Here is a 15452-nt window from a genome sequence, read left to right on the forward strand (position 1 = left end):
GTACCCACAATTTAACGCACCGCATCCACGGCCCCTCTCCTAAGTGGGCGTCCCCAGCCCGAATGCTCGCAGGAAGCCCTCCCAGCCTCCCTGCTCGACGAACCAGGCCCCGCACACGTTCACCAACAAGGCGGCCACCACGTCCGTCACGGCCGACTTCTCCGCGTCGCTCAGACGTACGCAGTCCACCAGCCTCTTCGCGAGGGAGGAGCGAGCAGAGCACCACCAGGACCACCACGCGGCCCCAGCTCGCAGAGCCATCGCGGATGACTTCCCAGGCCACGTCCATGAGCAGCCGGCGGTGCCCTCGGTGCTCCACCCACTCCGTGTGAGGAACAGGTCCCCCAGGCAGTTGACCACCTCCTGCACCAGCTGTGCTGGCTAAACCTTCTGCAGCTGCTGGACCTGCAGCTGCTCCTGCACCTGCAGCTACTCCGTCTGTGTCACCAGGTGAGCCATGTAGCCGACGATCAGATCCGCTGTCAAGACGGTCAGCAGCTGCAGCACCTCCTTTTCCTCCCCCTCATCTTCTTCCTCCTCCTGCCCGTGTCTCATTCCTCCTCCCCGTGTCCCACTCCCTCCCCCTGTCTCCCTCCACCTCCCTGTGTCTCCCTCCTACTGTAATGTTTTGCTTTTGCAAAACACGTACTAATTTGTCAGTTACTCCCGAGATATATGGTATTTTAATTGTTTTAACAATCTTATCGATTTCAGCATTGTTGCTTTGCCATCGTGATTTGGCATTCAATGCTCTGTTAATTTGAGCATTATTGTAGCCATTCTGTCGTAGTGCTTCTTTAACGTGTTTAATCTCTCTCACGAGACTTTCACCATCTGACACTGCTTTAGCCTGATATATCAGCGTCTTGATAAGAGAGGATGTCTGAGCTGGGTGATGATGTGATTCTGCATTCAAATAGCATCAGTGTGTGCGTTCGCTTTCTGTAAACGCTGTGTGCTATTTTACCATTTAGGCCATGTCCAAGCAAAATATCTAGGAACGGGAATGTGTTATTCACCTCCATTTCCATGGTGAACTGGATGGCCGGGTTTTGTGCATTGAGATGATTTAGAAAATCATTAAGTGTATCTTTACCATGTGGCCAGGCAACCAAAGTGTCATCCACATATCTAAACCAAAAACATGGTTTCAATGTGCTCGAGACAAGTGCTCTTGTTTCAGAGTTTTCCATGTGCATATTTGCTATAGCCGGAGATAAAGGAGAGCCCATTGCTGCTCCTTCCTTTTGTTTAAATAAATCACCTCCAAAAGAAGTAAGTGTTATTTAAACAATGATGAGCCAGTTTCAGAATATATTTTGGTAAACCTGTATTCTTTACTAGTGTATCAAGTAATTTAAGTGACTCGTTCCCTGGAACCTTAGTGAATAGAGAAATCACATCAAAACTCACCAGAATATCATTAGGGTAAAGTTTAATATCTTTATTCACATTCACAAGATGTTCTGAATTTCTTATGTATGAAGATGTCCTCCCGATGTAGGGATGTAATTGTTTAGTTATATGTTTTGCTAATTTATATGTGGCAGAGCGAATTGTACTGACTATGGGTCGTAATGGGATGCCGATTTCATGAATCTTTGGTAGCCCATACAGTCTAGATGGTTTTGAGTCCCTTGGAATTATTCGGTATTGCTCATTCTTAGGGATTAATGAATTTGTAATTATTGCAGTAGTCTGACGTTCTAAAGTATTAATAGGATCTCGTTTAACTTTAATGTGGGTACTTTTCTCTAGTAAATCTTTAATTTTATTATCATAATTGGCTCGTGGCATCACCACAGTAGTGCGGCCTTCATCAGCTGCCAGGATTTTAAAATCTTTATTTAAATGAATCTCTCTTAAGGCTTTTGCTTCGTTCGAGCTAATATTTATTTTTGGTACTTTGCTATTTTCAATTATTTTTTCAACCTCGTGTCTAGTCATCTCTGCCTCATTATGTGGAAGGAGTCTAACTGCTGATTCTACCTCAGCAATTATCTCATCCACTGGAATTGTGCGTGGGGTAACGGCAAAGTTAAGGCCTTTAGAAAGGACAGAGATCATGTCACTGGTTAAAACAGTGTTAGTCAAGTTCATTACGGGTTTGTTTTTAAATTGTTCGTTTTTAGTGGGTATTTGTTTATTATGAAGTCTAGATAATTTATTCATTTGGCTAGTTTTGGTTAGATTAAACACATTATCAGCCGATTGTTGTGTTATGGTCTCGATTATATTCCAATAATGCATTGATCTACTTGCTTATATCTAAGTGCAACTGCCTTAGAGATTCTGAAATGTAAGATAATTCACTCCTGTTGTGCTGTATTCTCTCTATTAATAATCATTTGCTAGCTTTGTGTAGTATTTGGTTAGCTTTAGCAGACTTTGTGATGTGTTATTTTAACTGCGTTTGGTATTAACTTCGAATCTCTGCACCTTTTGAGGAACGTCAGTGAAGATATCAATTCCATCCGCTTGATGCGGAGCTTCTCCAACTTTCTGGTTTTAAGAAAAGTATCCTCCCCATAGAGGTTAGTCAGTTTAACACGTAGGCTTTCGCGACCAATATTATTCATAATAAACGTGTTTGGGTTAGATCGCGTTATTAATAAATGTGTCGTAACCCTCCACCACCCGACACGGCCAATCAGTAAAAAAGTGTCATGTTGACAAAAGACAAAATAGTTCACTACTTTAGCCCACTGGTGTGTTGAAGAGTGAATCCACAACATTTACAATTTTTTAGTATGACGTTTCGCTGGTAATTACATCCAGCATCATCGGGCAATTCGCCAGAATGGTGAAGCCCTCACTCACTCGCGGTCTTAAATAGAGCAGCAGGGTGACATCATTTAACTCATTCAGGTGCAGTGATTTGAGGCGGAGTGGGGGGTATTTTAATTATATAATAGATTAGTAATCAGTCAAATGTTATGATCAGTAATAAGTTGTAGATTAGTAATTAGGTGTAATGTGTATTATTGTAATTATATACTACGTTAGTAATCAGTTAATTAGTATGTTTCCCCACAACGAGGGTATACAGCTGCTCTGACATGGGACGACCCTGTCGTACACCTCTTCTGAAGCTGACAGGGGCAGTGAGCGTACCGTTGACTTTGATTAGACACTGGACTTCAGTGTAGAGCAGGCGGTTCAGTCCCAGGAAGCTGGTCCCAAAACCAAACGCCCTCGGTGGTCCCATTAGGTACCCGTGGTCAAACGCCTTCTCTTGGTCGAGGGAGAGAAGCGCGAGTGGGAGCCCCCTTTCTCTCGAAGAGGGTGCTGAGGTCTCTGACGAGGAAGACGCCATCATGAATTGTTCTCACTGGGACCGTGTGGGCCTGGTCACTGCCCACCACCTGAGCCAATACAGTCTTCATCTTGGAGAATAGCGCTTTGGCCAGAATTCTTCTCTCCTTATAAACGTCTATGCCTGCCCAAGATGAAATCTGGAGAGACCTACCGCGCAGTCAGGGCCGCAGTCGCGACAGCAGCTCCCTGCGTCCCGGGAGCCGGTGCGGGTTGCCGGACCGCGTCACCGGCGCCGTTCGGAGCGCCGCGGGCGCTGTGTCGGGCGGAGTGGCGCAGCGCGTGCCCGTGGTGCCGTCGCCGGGCATTGCGCGCAAGCAGCATCACGTGTCGTGCAGTCAGGGCGGCATGGGTCGGTGGGTGGGTGTGTGGGTCGGTTTGGGTGGGTGGGTCGGTTTGGGTGGGTGGGTCGGTTTGGGTCAGTGGGTGGATGGGTGGGTCGGTGTGGGTGGGTGGGTTGGTTTGGGTCGGTGGGTGGGTTGGTCGGTCGGTGTGTGGGTCGGTGGGTGGGTGGGTCGGTCGATGGGTGGGTGGCCACTCACATTGATTGACAAACATAGAAGCTGCAACCAATATCGGTGACTCTCATGTGGCCGGCCTGAGAGAGCATCACGTTGTCCTGGACGCACACGGGGAGGCAAGGGGAGGTCACGCTCAGAGGCTGCCCTGTGAGCGGTCAGCCAGCAGTGGATCGTCCCACGAACAACGACAATTACAAAGGTCCCCTCGTGTAGCCGCTAGCAGGCTGTAGGGCCAAGTGCTGTTAGAAGTAGCTAGTAGCAGCACTGCCTATGCAAGCTGACAATGTGGCACACACAGAGGGAGTGGGTGGCCAGTACCACGGCCGGCCGCCTTTGTCTCCCCCATTGGGCGATGTTTACTACACACCACCGCTACAACAGGAGCGAGCGCGAGTGCGTCGTGGGGAGCGTGCGCGCCCCCAGAGTGCCCTCCGCTATCACCGGCTTTGATGACCGCGTGGACGATGCCGCGGGACTTGGTCTGGGCCAGGAAGCGGACGATTCCACTGGTGTATGACCTCAACGCGGCGTCGTTGATGCGCCAGATCACCGCTCGCTTGCTCAAGTCGTAGAGGCAATCCCGGCGGCGGCAGCAGCAGCAACGACGACGATAGCGATGATGACGGTAATGAAGATGATGATGACGATGATGATAATGACGATAATGATGACAATGACGATGGTGATAATCACGATGACGATGGTGATGATGACGATAGTGATAATGACGATAATGATGACGATAATAACAATGGTGATGATGCGTACTTCAACAGCTGCAGCACGAGGCAGTTGTGTCCGCGGAAGTGGAACGAGTGCAGGACGCGGATGACGCCGTGCAGCTCAGCACTGCCCTCCCCTGCAGCTCCGTGATCACCTTCAGCTCCATCCTCTGCATCTCCATCTTGGTAGGGCTGCGTGCACACAGCAAGTCTGTGGGTCTCTGGGTCTCTGTGGGTCTCTGTGGGTTTCTACGTGTGTCTATGGATCTCTATGGGTGTTTGGGGGTCATAGTAGTTTTACGGAGGTTATTATTATTATTTTTTACTATTTTACTCATTATTTTGTAACCATGTATTTACTTCCATTATCTATTATTTTCTTCATTTATAATTATTACGACTGCGGCCGCTTTGTTAAGACCACCACCACCCACACCATTTCCAACCACACCAAAACACCACCACCCACCCACACCACCATCCCCATCACCCCCGCAACAACCCACTTGATGGGCAGTGCCAGCATCTTCACAGCCACCAGGAATCCCATCTTGTGGTCCACACACCGCAGCACTACTCCCTGCCCTTCCTCGCCAAATTATTCTCTCGCACCTCGAAGTGGTATTGGAGCTGCTCCTGGGGAATATAAAATGGAGCAGATGAGGCAGCAGCGCCGCCACAAGCCAGTCAGTCACAATCACGATGTGAATGTTTAACGCTTAGTGGTAGGAGCAGCAGTGGTAGTAGTGGTTAGTAGTAGCAGTAGTGTGTGTGTGTCTGTATGTGCGAGTCTCACAGGGATATAGTTGTGGGTCTCTGTGGGTGTCTCTGTGTCTGTGCGTCTCACTGGGATGTAGCTGTGGGTCTCTATTGGTGCCTCTTTGAGTCTCAATGGGTATCTGTAGATCTCTATGGGTGTCTGTGAGTCTCACAGGGATGTAGTTGTGGGTCGTTATGGGTGTATCTATGGGTGTCTCAATGGGTGTCTCAATGAGTGTGTCTATGAGTGTCTGTCTTTGTGAGCCTCACAGGGATATATTTGTGTTCTTGGTTGTCGTAGCCATCGTTGTTGATGCAACCGCGGGATTTGCCCTCGTCCATAGAGACAAAACAAACTTGACAGACGTCGGCCAGCTCCTCCTGTCGCTCGGTCAGGCGAGGCAGGAAGAGTGCCAGGATCACTGCACACCTGACAACAACTATGGGTTTTTTTTCTTTACCGACAGAACCAGAGTGTTTCTTACACACCAATAAGCCCAGTAAATTGGCACAGTAGGGGGCACAGGTGGTGCATCAGCCACTCGTCTCAGTCGGTCGACCCGTGGCACCTGTTGGGTCTGCCCCGTGACCTCCTGCCAGCGGGAGTTCGACACTTCACTTGGCTTAAAAGTGCACATAGCCTGGCACAAGCGTCGTTATGATGTCACCGCCACTTAGTGGCGAATGGCGGTTGTTGTGTGTGTGTGTATATTCAATCAGGCCAAGAATGTGTGCACCACAGAGTGAATCTCACTGCGGTACAGTGGACAGGCCATGCCGCGCCGCTGCAACTCGAAGATGCAGCGGCGGCACGTGGCAAGGTGGCCGCCGTCGCCGTGAACCAACGTGCAGCTACGCGGCTCACACTGGCACACCACGCACCCACCCACAACACCACCACTACCCACACCACAACCACCACCCACAACACCACCACCACCCACAACACCACGCACCCACCCACAAGACCACCACCATCAGCCACACCAACACCACCCACACCACCAACACCACCAACCACACTTCCAGCACCACCACCCATGCCACCACCACCTATACCAACTCCCGCACCAAAACCACCCACACCACCAGCACCACCCACAACAACACCACCACCCACAACACCACCACCACCCACACCACCACCCACACCAACGCCACCCGCACCACCAACACCACCAACCACACTACCAGCAGCACTACCCAGGCCACAACCACCCATGCCACCACTACCTACATCACCACCACCCACACCACCACCACCAACCACACCACCACCACCACCCACACCACGCACCCACCCACAACACCACCACCCACACCATCACCACCACCCACACCACCACCGCTACCGGCTGGAGTGTAAGAAGGAGAGGCAGTGGTGGAGGTGGTGTTGACACTGGCACCTGCTCGCCTGTTGTCGGCTGTCACTACGGAGAATATCTTCATGAGCAGCGCTAATACTGAGTGTCTGAGATCTCTGAGTGAGAATCCCTCCACACCAAACACCTCCCCCAGGGGGTCCCCCGCCACACCTCACCAGGTACTGCCTCTCTTCATCGTAAAGTCGCCTCCGCTTGATGTACTGTTCCACGTAGTGGAACACCTGCTCCACAGTGAATGTGTCGCCCTCGGCACCGACCGACTGCAGCAGTGGAAGCATCCGAGGCACCGGCTTCAGGAGTGTTCCTCCGAGCTTGTCAGAGACATGGACAATTCCATGCACTGTATGTGTTCTGTATTTGTACGTGGATAGTAACGACAGTGGATGTACATTCACTCCGAGTCTTTACTGGGTCGTTAAACAGCATGGGGTACACAATGACGTGAAACTTCACATCTACCCTACCTCCGTGCTCCATGCCGAAAAGCCACTGCAGTGGTAATAAAACTGCAACGTATTTTATTCATCAACCTGCATTTTCTTATTTTTCCCAAATTTTAACCCGGGTTGGGCTGTCGCCATCCTGCCCTGGAACCAATTATTCATTCGTGTCTCTAGCAGACCATTGCAAGCCTTGTGTTAGAGAATGGCTCACTGAAGCTGATATCACAGAGCTACTTCTGAGTACCCTTCAAGTGCCCTCTGGTCCACAGTAAAGAGCAGCACCCTCCCACCTGTCCTTTAAGTCGGAGTAACGTTGGTCATAACAATGTTCTTTTCGTTGAAATTTATCCAAATTAAGTGCAGAACCACATTGCAGCAATGTGATGGTTTATTTTGTGCTGTCAATGACGACAAGGCTGAGATCATTTACTCGCTAGACTTGAGAACCCGTTTTAATCACTTGCGGGTGCCTGTATTCAAACCCAAGTACTCCGTGGTGCCAGTTCCGTGCTATGACCTCTTGGCCACTGGGCCGCCTCTAAACACCCCCCATGTCAAATACATAAGCAGCAACCTGTACCGTGAGCAGCAGCATTCTTTGAATACTCTGCCAAAATAATTTTTATCGTGGAGTGCTGACACAATTCCTCTCCTCAGTGGGCGTCCCCAGCCCAAATGCTCGCAGGAAGCGCCCCCAGCCTCCCTGCTCGACGAGCCAGTTCCCGCACGCGTTCACCAGCAGGGCGGCCACCGCGTCCGTCACGGCCGACGTCTCCTCCGCGTTGCTCAGACGTACGCATTCCACCAGCCTCTTCGCGAGGGAGGAGCGAGCAGACCACCACCAGGACCACCACGCGGCCCCAGCTCGCGGAGCCATCGCGGAGGACCTCCCAGGCCACGTCCACGAGCAGCCGGCGGGGCCCTCGGTGCTCCACCCGCTCCTCCGTGTAGCTCACCAAGTCCAGAACGGAGTCTCTGAACCGCGCGAGGGACAGGTCTCCCAGGCAGTTGACCACCTCCTGCACCAGCTGCGTTGGCTGAACCTCCTGCAGCTGCTGAACCTTCTGCACCTTCTGCAGCTGCTCCTGCACCTGCAGCCACTCCGTCTGTGTCGCTAGGTGAGCCATGAAGCCGGCGACCAGATTCGCTGGCAAGACGGTCAGCAGCTGCAGCGCCTCCTTCTCTTCCTCCCCCTCGTCTTCCTCCTCCACCTCATCATCTTCCTCCTCCCCCTCCTTAGACTCCTTCTCCTCTGTCTCCCTCTAACTCCCTGTGTGACCCTCCTCCCCCGGTCTCCTTCCTCGTCCCCGTGCGTCCCTCCTCCTTCCCCCGTCTCCCTCTTCCCTGTGTCTCCCTCTTTTTTCTTTTTGCTGATGAAGTTTTTTTTTTATTTCCACAAGGTGTAAACGCCGTATCCCTTATTTTGTAATTGTAATTCTGGGCCAAAGAGGTCCCACAAACGTAAACGTTTTGTATTTAAAATATAACACAACAACAATGAATGGCTTAGTGGGTAAAGTAAGACGCACGCCAAAACGGGTGAGTTAAATAAATCCAATCTCTCCTACCGGATTATAGGACGCAAACCAAACTTTGTTGTAACAAGAACATAAAAAAACTGATTCTCTTAATCAGGTGAATACGGTAAAGGGGCTGAGTCTGTGGTTGCCGGTGTGGTGAGTCTGTGGGTCTCTGTGTGGTGACGATGTCTATGGGTCTCTGTGGTGATGGCAATGTCGGGTGGTGGCGGGTTTAACCACACAACATTTATATATTCACGCGATCTAACCCAAACAAAACCTGTACTACGGAGTCAACAACAACGACGTGAGGGCTCTCCGACGCGCGTCTCGGTTGGGGTGAGGGTGCTTTCTGTTGTATATGTAGGTTATGAAAATTTGATGTAAATAATAAAAATTAAATGAAATTTGCATAATAATCCGACATTATGCTAATTGATGTAAGTGCATAGACTATGCTAATTCGAGAGATAATCGTATTAATTTATGCTAGTGTATGTGTGATTATGCTACTGCGAGCCGTTATGATAATTAGGCCCCGCCTCGTTGACGAGGGTCGTTTATCAATCTGGATAATGCAATTAATCGTATGCAGTTATGCAGGTACTGTGAGCATGTCACATTAAACTCGGCTGTGTTGTTTAACTTCGTATTATCGATGGGTATAATACAATTATTCTCGCTTTAACATTTACTGAGTATGTGTTAGTGTGTTCAGCCAGGTCTCCAAGTTCAGATCTCAGCACAGAATACAGTTCTTATGCATAAATTTCAGGAAAGAACACACAACACTTCCGTGTTAATCAATTTTAATGACGATAGTGATAATGACGATAATGATGACGATGGTGATAATGATGACGATGGTGATAATGATGACGATAATAACAATGGTGATGATGCGTACTTCAACAGCTCCAGCACGAGACAGTTGTGTCCGCGGAAGTGGAACGAGTGCAGGACGCGGATGACGCCGTGCAGCTCAGCACTGCCCTCCCCCTGCAGCTCCGTGATCACCTTCAGCTCCATCCTCTGCATCTCCATCTTGGTAGGGCTGCGTGCACACAGCAATTCTTTGGGTCAGTTTAACACGTAGGCTTTCGCGACCAATATCATTCATAATAAAGGTTTTTGGGTTAGATCGCGTTTATTTATAAATGTGTCGCAACCCTCCACCACCCGACACGGCCAATCAGCAAAAAAGTGTCACGTTGACAAAAGACAAACAATTCACTACTTCAGCCCACCGGTGTGTTGAAGAGTCAATCCACATTTACAGTTTGAGTACGACGTTTCGCTGGTAAATACATCCAGCATCATCAATTGCTTGATGATGGTAAATACATCCAGCATCATCAATTGCTTGATGATGCTGGATGTATTTACCAGCGAAACGTCGTACTCAAACTGTAAATGTGGATTGACTCTTCAACACACCGGTGGGCTGAAGTAGTGAATTGTTTGTCTTTTGTCAACGTGACACTTTTTTGCTGATTGGCCGTGTCGGGTGGTGGAGGGTTGCGACACATTTATAAATAAACGCGATCTAACCCAAACACCTTTATTATGAATTATTTGGGTCTCTGTGGGTCTCTATGAGTGTCTAAGGGTGTCTATGGATCTCTATGGTTGTCTCTAGTTTATAGTAGTCTTAAGAGGGTTATTATTTTAGTGAGATAGTTTCAGTTTATATTTAGAGAGTTTTACGGAGGTTATTATCATTGCTGTTTACTATTATACTCATTATTTTGTAACCATGTTGTATTTACTACCATTTATGATCTATTATTATTTTATTCATGTATAATTATTACGACTGCTCCCACTGTGTTAAGACCACCACCACCCACACCATTTCCAACCACGCCACATCACCACTACCCACCCACCCCCCCACCAACCCCATCACCCCTGCCCCAACCCACTTTCCGTGCAGTACCAGCATCTTGACAGCCACCAGGAATCCCATCTTGTGGTCCACGCACTGCAGCACCACACCCTGCCCTCTCTAGCCAATCTTCTCTTGCACCTCGAAGCCCTATTGGTGCTGATCCTGGGGTATCTAAAAAGCAGCCGAAGCAGCAGCAGCGCCGCCACAGCCAGTCAGAGTCACAATCACGATGGGAAAATTTAACGCTTAGTGGTAGGAGCAGCAGTGGTCGTAGTGGTTAGTAGTTAGTAGTAGCAGTAGTGCCTGTGTGTCTGTGTGCCTTTGTGTGTGTGCCTGTGTTTGTGTGTCTGTCTGTGCGAGTCTCACAGGGATATAGTTGTGGGTCTCTGTGGGTATCTCTGTGTCTGTGCATCTCACTGATATATAGCTGTGGGTCTCGATTGGTGCCTCTGTGAGTCTCTATGAGTGTCTCTGTGGATCTCTATGGGTGTCTGAATGGGCTCTGTGGGTATCTCTGTGAGCCTCACAGGGATGTAGTTGTGGGTCGTTATGGGTGTTATCTATGGGTCTCTATAGGTGTCTCAATGGGTGTATCTATGGATGTCTGGGTCTCTGTGAGCCTCACAGGGATGTATTTGTTTTCTTGGTCGTCGTAGCCATCGTTGTAGATGCCACCGCGAGATTTGCCCTCGTCCATAGAGAAAAACCAAACTTGACAGACGTCGGCCAGCTCCTCCTCCTGGCGCTCGGTCAGGCGAGGCTCGAAGAGAGCCAGGATCGCTGCAGACGTGACAACAACAACTTAAATCATTAACTATGTTTTTTTTATTTACCGAAACAACCAAAGAGTGTTTTTACACACACCAAAAAGCCCAGCAAGTTGGCGGTTGTTGTGTGTCTGTGTGTGTGTCTGTGTGTGTGTTCTGTAGCGGTTAGCGCGCTGCGCTATGAACCTGGCGACCCGGGTTTGATTCCCGCTCACGGCCAACACCAGTGACGATTTTCTGAACCGGTCCCGGGCTTCCCCTAGGTCGACTCAGCCTCAAATGAGTACCTGGTGCGGTGTGTAAACATTGCCACTGGGGAGACAAAGGCGGTCGGGCGTGGTGCTGGCCACCCACCCCCTCGTGTACCGTTCCGGCCTTCATAGGTGCTCGCTAACAGCACTTGCCCCTACAGTCTGTTAAGGCTATATGGGGGATCTTTATCTTTGTGTTCTGTCAGACCAGGAATGTGTGCACCACAGAGTGAATCTCCCTGCGGCACAGGGGACAGGCCATGCCGCGCCGCTGCAACTCGAAGACGCAGTGGCGGCATGTGGCAAGGTTTTCGCTGTCGCCGTGAACCAACGTGCAGCTACGTGGCTCACACCGGCACACCACGCACCCACCCACAACACCACCACCACCCACAACACCACCCACAACACCACCAGCACCACCACCCATGCCACCACTACCTACACCACCACCAACCACACCACCCACACCATCACCATCCACCACCGCTACTGGCTGGAGTGTAAGAAGGAGAGGCAGTGGTGGAGGTGGTGTTGACGCTGGCACCGGCTCGCCTGTTGTCGGCCGTCACTACGGAGAATAACTTAATGAGCAGCGCTGCCACCGAGTGTCTGAGATCTCTGAGTGAGAATCCCTCCAGACAAAACACCTCCTCCAGGGGGTCCCTGCCACACCTCACCAGGTACTGCCTCTCTTCATCGTAAAGTCGCCTCCGCTTGATGTACTGTTCCACGTAGTGGAACACCTGTACCACCGTGAATGTGTCGCCCTAGGCACCGACCGAATGCAGCAGAGGAATCATCCGAGGCACCGGCTTCAGGAGAATGTTCCTGCGAGCTTGTCAGAGACATGGACAATTCCATGCACTGTATGTGTTCTGTATTTGTACGTGGATAGTAACGAGAGTGGATGTGCATTCACTCCGAGTCTTTACTGTGTCGTTAAACAGCATGGGTTACACAATGACGTGAAACTTTACATCTACCCTACCTCTGTGCTCCATGCCGAAAAGCCACTGCAGTGGTAATAAAACTGCAACGCATTTTATTCATCAACCTGCATTTTCTTATTTTTCCCAAATTTTAACCTGGGTTGGGCTGTCGCCATCCTGCCCTGGAACCAATTATTAATTCGTGTCTCTAGCAGACCATTGCAGGCCTTGTGTTAGAGAATGGCTCACTGAAGCTGATATCACAGAGCTACTTCTAATTACCCTTCAAACGCCCTCTGGTCCACAGTAAAGAGCAGCACCCTCCCACCTGTCCTTTAAGTAGGAGTAACGTTGGTCATAACAACGTTCTTTTCGATGAAATTTATCCAAATTAAGTGCAGAACCACATTGCAGCCATGTAATGGTTTATTTTGTGCTGTCAATGACGACTGGGCTGAGATCATTAGCTCGCTAGAATTGAGAACCTGCTTTGATCACAGGCGGTGTGGATTCAAACCCAAGTACTCCGTGGTGCCTGGTCAGTGCTATGACCTCTGGGTCACTTAGCCGCCTCCAAACACCCCCCATGTCAAATACATAAGCAGCAACCTGTATCGTGGGCAGCAGCATTCTTTGAATACTCTGTCAAAAAATGTTTATTGTGGAGTGGTGGCACAATTCCGCAATTGCTTTCTCATACCTCTGGTGACAGGAAGAATTTCTACAAGACGGAGTTCTAGAGAACCCCTTTACTCGATGTTTTGGTCTACTCTTCCACACTGGGCAGATGAAGAGGAAGTAGTACCTACACTTTAACACACCGCATCCGCAGCCCCTCTCCTAAGTGGGCGTCCCCAGCCCGAATGCTCGCAGGAAGCCCTCCTAGCCTCCCTGCTCGACGAGCCAGGCCCCGCACGCGTTCACCAGCAGGGCGTCCACCGCGTCCATCACGGCCGCCGTCTTCTCCACGTCGCGCAGACGTATGCAGTCGACCAGCCTCTTTGCGAGGGAGGAGCGAGCAGAGCACCACCAGGACCACCACGCGGCTCCGGCTCGCAGAGCCGTCGTGGAGGACTTCCCAGGCCACGTCCACGAGCAGCCGGCGGGGCCCTCGGTGCTCCACCCGCTCCTCCGCGTGGCTCACCAGAACGGAGTTTCTGAACCACGCGAGGAACAGGTCTCCCAGGCAGTTGACCACCTCCTGCGCCAGCTGTGCTGGCTGAACCTTCTGCAGCTGCTGGAGCTGCAGCTGCTCCTGCACCTGCAGCTACTCCTGCACCTACATCTACTCCGTCTGTGTCGCCATGTGAGCCATGTAGCCGGCGATCAGATTCGCTATCAAGACGCTCAACAGCTGCAGCGCCTCCTTCTTTTCCTCACCTTCCTCCTCCCCCTCGTTTTCCTCCTCCCCCTCCTCCTCCTCCTCCTCCCCCTCCTCCTCCACTTTCAAAACAAAGAGTGAGGACATAATATCAATAACCCGGGAATTTTATAGTGACCTCTTCTTTCCTGATAAAACGTCTATGCCTGCCCAGAATTTCCTAAAGAGCTCGGTGAAAGTACTGTCCTCCAGCAGGGCGTTGTTGAAGTGCCAGTAGGCCTCACCACTTGGTGTTCCACGCAGCCTGAGGTCCAGCAGGATCAGGCTGTGGTCTGTTAGTGATGCAGCCCCTGATGTCAGCAGTCAGAATGCTCGAGACAAGACTTCTGGAGATGTAGAAACGGTCGATCCTGGACTGTGTAGCTGGTTCATTGCCCCGTGTCCGCGTGAAGGTGAAGCTTCGCCGCCTAGGGTGGTGCAGCCGCCACACGTCCACCAGATCGGAGGCGTCCAGAAGGGCTTGGAGCTCTCCCCGGAGATTGGCGTTGCAGTGCCCCTTCCCTGTGTGGTCGAGAGCATCCAGCGTGCAGTTGTAGTCACCTCCCGTGACCACAAACTCGTCCCCTGGAATGCCACCGAGGTGGTTCCGCAGAAGTTGCAGGAACCCGGGTCTCTCACTGTCAGTGGTGGGAGCGTACACGTTGACGAGGTGGATGGCGGTGACGCCGACCTGCACCGTGAGGTCCAGGATCCTCCCCTTGATCACCTCCACCTGGCTGACGGTGTCGGGGGAAAAGTTTGGTGACAGCACGGTTGCTACTCCTGAGGAGGTGTTGCTGAAGTGGCTGATGAAGGGCTTCGCTCTCCACTCCGTCCTCCAGGCAACGTCATTGTCCATGGCGAGATGGGTCTCCTGCACGAACAGCACGGAGACCTTATGCTGCTTTGCAAGGTATCCTACGTAGTATATTCTCAGCGCCCCTCTGCACCCATTCATGTTCAGGGAGGCGTTGCGCAACGTCATTGTGAGTGAGTCGCCCGCCTGTTCCAATGAGTCACCTTGCTGAGGAGGCTCCTTACCCTGGACGTCTCCAGGTCTCTCGATTGTTTTCCTTCCTGCTGGAGCTCTGTGAGGATGCGTCAGAGGGAGACCTCTATGGCGTCTGGCTCGCCATCTTGTCAAGGCCTCCATCACCTTGTTTGGTTTCCTGGGGGTCTCTTTGAAGAATCTCCACAGGTCTTCCTGGCAGAAGATGGGTGCCCGCGAAGATGACCTCTTTGAGACCTGGTTGGTTTCGCTACCCACACGGAGGTCATCATCCGAGTCCCCCTTCTTGCTTCCATGCCCTGCATGTGGGGGCCAAGAGTCGGGGGCCCATGGTTGGCTCCATGTGGCCTCCCCCAGGGGCCGTGGCAGGTGGAATGCTACCGCACGCCTCTTCCACATTAGCAGGGCACTCTGCGAGGCTTGCAGGGTGTCCTTATTCTGTCTTTTTAATTCTGGGCCAAAGAGGTCCCATAAACGTAAACGTGTTGTATTTAAAATATAACACAAACAACAGCAATGAATGGCTTAGTGGGTAAAGTAAGACGCACCCCAAAACCGGTGAGTTAAATAAATCTGA

This window comes from Petromyzon marinus, chromosome 23 (genome assembly GCF_048934315.1).
Source record: "Petromyzon marinus isolate PM22_M1 ecotype Great Lakes invasive population chromosome 23, UKy_Petmar_22M1.pri1.0, whole genome shotgun sequence".
Classification (NCBI taxonomy): domain Eukaryota; kingdom Metazoa; phylum Chordata; class Hyperoartia; order Petromyzontiformes; family Petromyzontidae; genus Petromyzon; species Petromyzon marinus.